The sequence below is a fragment of the Ciconia boyciana genome, chromosome 1 (assembly GCF_034638445.1).
Source record: "Ciconia boyciana chromosome 1, ASM3463844v1, whole genome shotgun sequence".
In the NCBI taxonomy this organism is placed as follows: domain Eukaryota; kingdom Metazoa; phylum Chordata; class Aves; order Ciconiiformes; family Ciconiidae; genus Ciconia; species Ciconia boyciana.
In genome coordinates, this window is record NC_132934.1 from 16,319,332 (window position 1) to 16,326,666 (window position 7,335).

Here is a 7,335-nt window from a genome sequence, read left to right on the forward strand (position 1 = left end):
TATTGTTTTCCTTCTCCCTTGTTTTTATATTTATGCATTTTGTCTTCTCTATCTATGCTTGTTCTCTAGTTAATTTTTTTTAGATCTCACCTTTTTTATCTGTTAAATCTTTTACCTATTTCAAATGAAATTATCTCCGTATATCTCTCTTCTTGCAGCCTAATCTTAGCTATCAAAGACCAGATTCAATCACTGAAGTGATTGATATTGAAAGCCATGCTAAACTAAGCTTGTACTTGAAAAATCCTTATCAGAAAGTACAAAAATATTTTTGATTTGAAAGATGAATACTTCAGAAGCTTTGCACAAGTCTGGAAAGTATGTCATTGAAAGCAGGACACCTTAGCTTTAACAAAAACCTGTAGGTCATCATAAAATAATACCTTTTTAGCCATAATAGCATGGGATACCTTCTGAAACTGAGGAGAGAGAATATCATCTTAATTAGGAGCACAGGGCTCATTGCTTACAAGGGTCTGTGACTGGAAATTTCAGGCACAGTCCAATTTTAATACTGCTTACTGACGTATCTGCTGATGTACATGGAAAGCTAGTGCACATAATGGCAATTGGCAGTAGTTCTGCCAAAATGATACTACAAGAATTGTAGGAAGGCTGGTTGTGCCCTGTTTCAAACACCTGAATTATAACATCTTTCCTTCTTAGATAATGACTTTTCTAATGCCATATATTTGTGTATGTTGATGTAATTATTATCCTGTAGTTAGTGATATGTTCTGACAATTTATATAATCATACCTGTATATGAAATTATGATTATATAATATGATATCAATATATAATTTATATCATACAGTATGGTATAAATTATAAGTCAGATTCCTAACAAAATACAATCTGAGCAAAATTTACAAATGTAATTTCTTTTTTTTACCTAGAAACCTGGTATGAATAATTGCACATATGATAACTTGCCTTTGTACTTTTGATTTATGGAAAAAAGAGAAGCCTGTTATACTAGAAGGAAATATCAGGTAACCAAAATCTACACTCTTGTCATTCTGTATGCTAAATCTCTAAAAGCTACCTATATTTTGCACTAGCTTGATGTGATTAAGGAAAATGCTAGAAATTACTTGTATGGCAGTAAACTACAATCAAGGCCATAAATGCCAGTCACGATATTTTCAGTATTGTTGGTTATATTTAAAGTTTCCTTACAATAAACGACACTTTTATATACAAAAATCTATGTTTATTGGTATTGCTGTGTTTTAATTCCATTATCATAAAGTTACAAGTAACCTGTTTATATTCATTTATTAAAACATTCATAATTCTTAACACTTTCATGTTGATTTTCATAAATGATGTTATGCGGATGCTCTGTCTACTCAGAACAGATGACATGTTGGTGTGGTAATTGTCATAGCTACTTTGTATTTGATGATTTGATTGTAGTTTTTAGCTGGGAAAAAGCTGTGGAGTGACAAATTTAAGATAATCAGAGACTTTGGACTTTCTGAATCCCGAAGTACAGCTTCACGTTGCAGCAGTTTTATTGTGTTGCTCTTGGGGACTGGATGATTTCTGGAATTTTCTTTGTTGGTGAATTCAGGGGGGTTTAACCAACACTTGGGATTTCTCCTGAATCTATTCATATGTATACTTCAAGCATGCCAGTCTTCATGTCATAAATGTGGCAAGTATTCATCCCAAGAAGGAAATCATACCAAGTCACTGATTTTTAATGACCTTTCGAAAAAAAAAGTAGTTCTAATAATTTTAAACAATACTATGTTATGTTTACCTTATGAAACTGTCCGTGTCCATACTTAGATTACCTGATGCTTCTGTTCTTAAAGATTTTTATCGTCCTTGTTTGTAGTCAAGTCGCTAAAGGAATGGGACTTTGGCAGTTACTTGGCACGTACGTGTTAGTTTGTTTCTCTCCTCTTTCCCCAATCTCACCAGTGATTTATAATTCTGCAGATGATTTAAATGAATTTTACAGATGACTAAGTTCTAAAGAGGGGAAAAAAAAAAACCGCTCCAATGAGTTTGTTGAAAATATGCCCCACTGGGTGAGGAGAGAAAAGCCTGAGAGAAATCCTGTACGAGAATGGCATTCATGGGCTCACATGTTACTAAGCAAAAGAGAATCCACATGGCAGCAAACATTTACAAATGTGTTAACCATGGGAAAAAACAATTGACTGCAGCCCTCAGTCGATCACAAGACACAAATCCTGAGGAAAGCAAGCTTCCTTGGTCCTAGTGCTGATGCTGTGGGTTTTTAAATGTCATTTGTTTGTGCTTCATGAGATTTCCTTCAATTTCATCTGGAATAAATACTACTGAAATAATTCCCTTCTGGATCTCCTGTTTGAGGTCCAGAAGTGACTGATTGTGGAAGTCTTGGGGCAAAGCTGAGAAGAGCATTGTGAAACCATCTACAACCTAAACCACTGTCACTCCCATCTTCTTTCCTCATGTTGTCTTTTGTATTCAGTAAAGACTGTTCTGGTCCTTGCTGGAATGGTGGTTTTGGTTTTGGTTTGGTTTCGGTGTTTTTGTTTTGTTTTGTTTGAAATGTTTGGTGCTTTAAGCTTTCTATAAGATGACTCTGGGATCAGTTACATCATGATTTGTGTCATTTTGTAGTTTGACACACTTTGCCATGGAAGCATTATTGTTTTTCAATATCAAGATGTGCAAAATCAGTATCTGCTGATCATCCTTCACAGACCTGGCACATTAGATTCCTAGTCTTCTTTTTTCAGATGCTTGCTGCATGTGATAGCTTTTGCTGAACAAAGTGCTTTGCTGAAAGTCCGTTTGCCACAGCACGGACATTCCCACATGCTCTTGCTAAAGTTTTTTATGTTAGTTCAAAGCTCTTTTTGTCCATTCATACATGCGATGGTTATAGGTGTGTATTTTTTTGGAGTTTCTAAGATACTTTCCTGTGTCTGCAGTCCTCAAATAAGTATTACTGCCGTTTTCTCTGGGACGAATTGCCTCTTTGTATGCTGAGTATGTACAGATCTGTGCTGTTGACTGTCTTACAAAATCTAGGATCATTTTCAAATCATTCTGAGAGTTGGATTTCCTTCAGATATATACCAAGACTGTTTCCAAGTTCTTCATCTACTTTTTGGCTCAGAAAGATGCTTAACAGGCTGGACACACTCACTTTGTGGACTGAAGGGAAGGTGAATAATCTTGGTAGGATATGAAAAGCCCGAAGAAAATTACATTTTACCGTTGTGTCTTCCTTCACTCCATTTCTCTCTTTCCTTCTGAATTATTTTTATTCTGACAGCCAGGTGAAGAGCCAGTGGCAGTAGGGGGATGTAAGGCAAGTGGAGTGACTGGCTGGGTCCGTGCTGGGACGCAGTGGTCTGGTTGACTGGGCAGTGACTCTCCCTTCATCATCCCCTTGGTCCTATCCCTGTCCCTTCTGCAATGGCAAATCAAGCTGAGCTGGAGTGTGGTAATGGTGTTGCCATGGCTGTGTGAATACCATGGGTAGGGTTGTGTTTCTTCCTTAGAACTGGAAGAGGTGTATGGGGGAACAAGGAAGAGACAAAGGCCAGACTATTACATAAAAGAAATTGTGCCCAGTCAAAATCATGTGAAAAACTCTGACACTAGGTTATACTAGGCCATTGTGACAGTATCTGCTGACTCAACCTTTTCTTATTGAGGTAAATTAAATTAGGACGGCCTAAAAATAGCATCATGGCATGGTATGAATACTTTGTCCTTTCTTCTTTGAAGGTATTGAATTATTTCAGCTGAGCACCTATGAAGTTTTGTGAAAGGGTAATGCTCTGTGCACATGTCTCTGTGGAGAACTAATTCCCTGGCGGCTGAGCAAGCCTCTGGGACCTGCTCCTTGACATCTCTGAAGATGTTGGAAACTCAGTTCTGATAAATGTCTTATTTGGAAAAAGCCATCCAACTATCACCAAACTATATCTTCTTTTTCTCTTTGTTGCTTTGTCCTCGTCAGGTGGTGTGGCTATCCCAAGCAACCTTAGCTTCACCGTCCCTTTAGTTTTTGGCTGCATCTGTATGGTTACATCCATCGTAGGAAACTTTATGTGCATGAGACTATTTGCTAGTACAGAGGCATTGAATGGCTGACATTCATACTATTTTCCAGTATTTGTGTGGGCTCATTTATAAGCTGCCTTATAAGCTATTTTCCAGCTTTCCGTGTGGTGTGGCCATACACAGATGGCCAACTGAGAATAGTCCTTGGCCTATGGTAGCTCCCAAACCATATCCAAAAATTATTTGCTATTGGCCCACACAAAAACTATGCCAGGGCTATTCTAAAAAAATTTAGAGTACAGATTATTGTATTCCAGTGCCCAGAAACACTCCCTGGCATTTTAATTTACCAACTAGCATAGAGGGAACTTGCAGATCATCTGTAGTCTCTTTGACTTGTTTTTCTGCAAGCTTTGAGCTGGGATAGAGGATTTTCTTATTTATCACTCTTCTGGATTGTTTCTTGATATGTCAGGTCTGTCTTTTTTCCTGATACTATTATCATTTTTTATCTTGCTCTGTCTTTGTAGGTGATAAAAGTTTAGCTAAAACTGGATGACATGAAATAAATTTCTCATTCGTTCCTGACCTGTCTTGGAAGAAAAAAAAAAAACACCCCTCTCTGGCCTGTTATTTGTTCTGTTCCTCCCCAACTTGAACCACTGCAGGAGGCAAGTGAAGTTTTCCTTCTAGCTCTCAATTCAGTTGGGCACTCCTTCCTCTCACAAAAGAAGTTAGAGGTGAGGAGCAGAAAAAAGATCTTTCCTGGGAGCAACAAGTCCTCTGTTCCTCTGCTCTGCGCTCCCAATGGCACCCTCTGTGAGGAGATTAAAGAGGTGAAATGTGGGGGTGGGCACGCCTACAGCTGTCGTTAGGAAGGTGGAGAGAGCCAACCACCATTGCAGCTAGCCACAAAAGGCTGTGAGAAGAGGGAAGGAGTAGGAAGAGCTTTAGGAGATACAGAAGCCATCATGAAAGGAGAAAACTGATGTGAGAGGGTCTGGCAGAATGGCTGCAGAATAGAGGCTGCCACATTGGGTAAAAGTGGGAGCTCTGGTGAGCAGGGTTGCTCTGATGTCTGGGGAATATTCAGTTAATTACTGAGGCTGGATGTCTACATGTGGATGTGAAAGCTCCTGCAACAGAATTGAAGTAATGATATGCTGTATTTCAGAGAGTCAGCAGTAGCAGCTGTGTTGTAAGGGCAGGATGGGACATTGGCTTTGCACAGGAGAGATTAAAAGTAGAGATAGGTGCAAACCCAATGTGTAATATCTATTTTACTAATATGACTTTGACTGTAATATTATGCATTTTTAAAATCCACCTTGTGGTTTCTTAACTTTGTGGCTGGCAATTTTAAGAGGTAAATAGCTAGGATGTGAATTTATCTGTATCTTTATTTTCTGTTTGTGTGTTCTCTCCTGCTTATTTTGTGCTTCTTGGTAGCCATCCATAATGTGACAAGAACTCACAACTAACACTTCCCAATCCCCCACCTTATTTTCTACCTCTCTTACAACAGCAGAAGCAACTGAATCAGCAAGGCTACCAACAATGTCCGTGTTACACAGTATTGATTCATTCTCTGAACACGCATTCATTGTGGCCATGGAGTAAGGCAAGGCAGGGTGTGTGTGGGTGCAGTAATGATTTAATTAGAGACTAGGCATACAGAGCAAGGAGTATGGCATTGACATAATCTTAATTGTGAAATTTAGAAGATAACATATTTGACTTCAACCAAGGGGGTTAGTAAGTAAGCTCTGACACAGTTTTATGTGTCCTGCTGCCATCTACCGCATGGACTAGCTGTTCTTTTACTCATTTTCTCTTACATCCTCACTGAGTAAATGTTAGTTTACCATATGGAAAGGAGAAAAGGTAGATTTGAAAATAAGAAAGCTGTTATGTGTCTGTTTTGAGATTCTAAAAATAATCAGACGCTCATCTTCACAAGATTTTAATCTCAGCCCTAGGTAGGATTCATATTTTTGTGCTTTCTGGGTATGTCATAGATGGTAAGTGTGATATCGAGGCTCTAATTCAGCAGTGGTATTTATTTGTCTAGACCTGTATCTGGAATCTGGGCCAGTGGATCTCAGAGGACTGGGCTTCACACCTAACACTCATGCATAAGTTTTTGTAGAGAACTGTGAACCTTCACGGCAAATAGATTTAACATTTCATTTGGGAAAAATGCTTTTCCTTTTGGGTAGAAAAAGCACATAGCGGGCTGGAAATGTGCTCTGTAACAAGGTATGAACCTTTAGGCCAACAGTGTTTTTCTGAAGAATCTGATGGGGCTTGAGACAGGATTTTGTATCTTCTGTAGCTGCTTGATCCGGCCTCTGCACTCTCCACCTTCCACGCTGCAGCAGACGGAGCTTTCAGAAGAGTAAACTGTGATTTTTACCTTGCAAGTGGCTGTACCACAAGCAGAGTAGCCTATTTGCAGAATGGAGACATCTGCATACACGGGTCTTCTGCCAAACCTCAGTCTGGAAATGCAGGGTCTGCAGTAAAATTCATTAAAAACCCAAGAAACTTGGGTCTCTCTCTAAAGAGCCTAAAGGCTGTTTAGGCGTTTAAGGGAAATCAAAAGAGAAAGGGGAAGGGGAGGAAGGAACACAGCTTTAAAGTTAATTTTATTGTGGAGTGGTGTAAAAAAGATGATTCTTTGTTTACCAGTTTTCAATTTATTAAAAAAATTTATTTCAGAGAGGATGGCATTAAAGCTTTCTTACATAAAGATGTATCAGTTACTTAGGAAAAGCCTGAACTCTAAACATAGGAAAAATCTGAGCTTGTGGGATGTAGGGTTAGACAGTTGATATTATAATAAGCTGTCTAGTCGCTTAATAGTTGAATCTCAACATTAATTTTCAGATTTTTCGTGGAGGCATTTGTTCAAATAACTCTTGTGTTTTTAAACTGGGAAAAAGATCTGTAAAGAGTTGTTTTGTTATGTGATTAAGCACAGAAAATTTTTAGTTAAATTCCATGGGATTGGTTTTTCTACTCTTTGTATTTTTTTTAAGCTAAACTTGCACATTTACGTATAAAAAGTATTAATTTCTAATTCACACTGCAGAAGATAGTGCATGTTTTTGAAAGTAATGTGTCTCTTCAAATAGTGCCTACAGATGGCAATGACTACTAACAGGCAAACTATTACTTCTTGGAAAAGCCAAATCTTAAACCGATGTGCCAATGACATCTGCATACCGAGTGTGTTTTGATGCTAAGTACGATTTCGGTGTGTGTGATTTAATTTTTTTTCTTTTCAATTGCATTACCCTTGTGGACCTG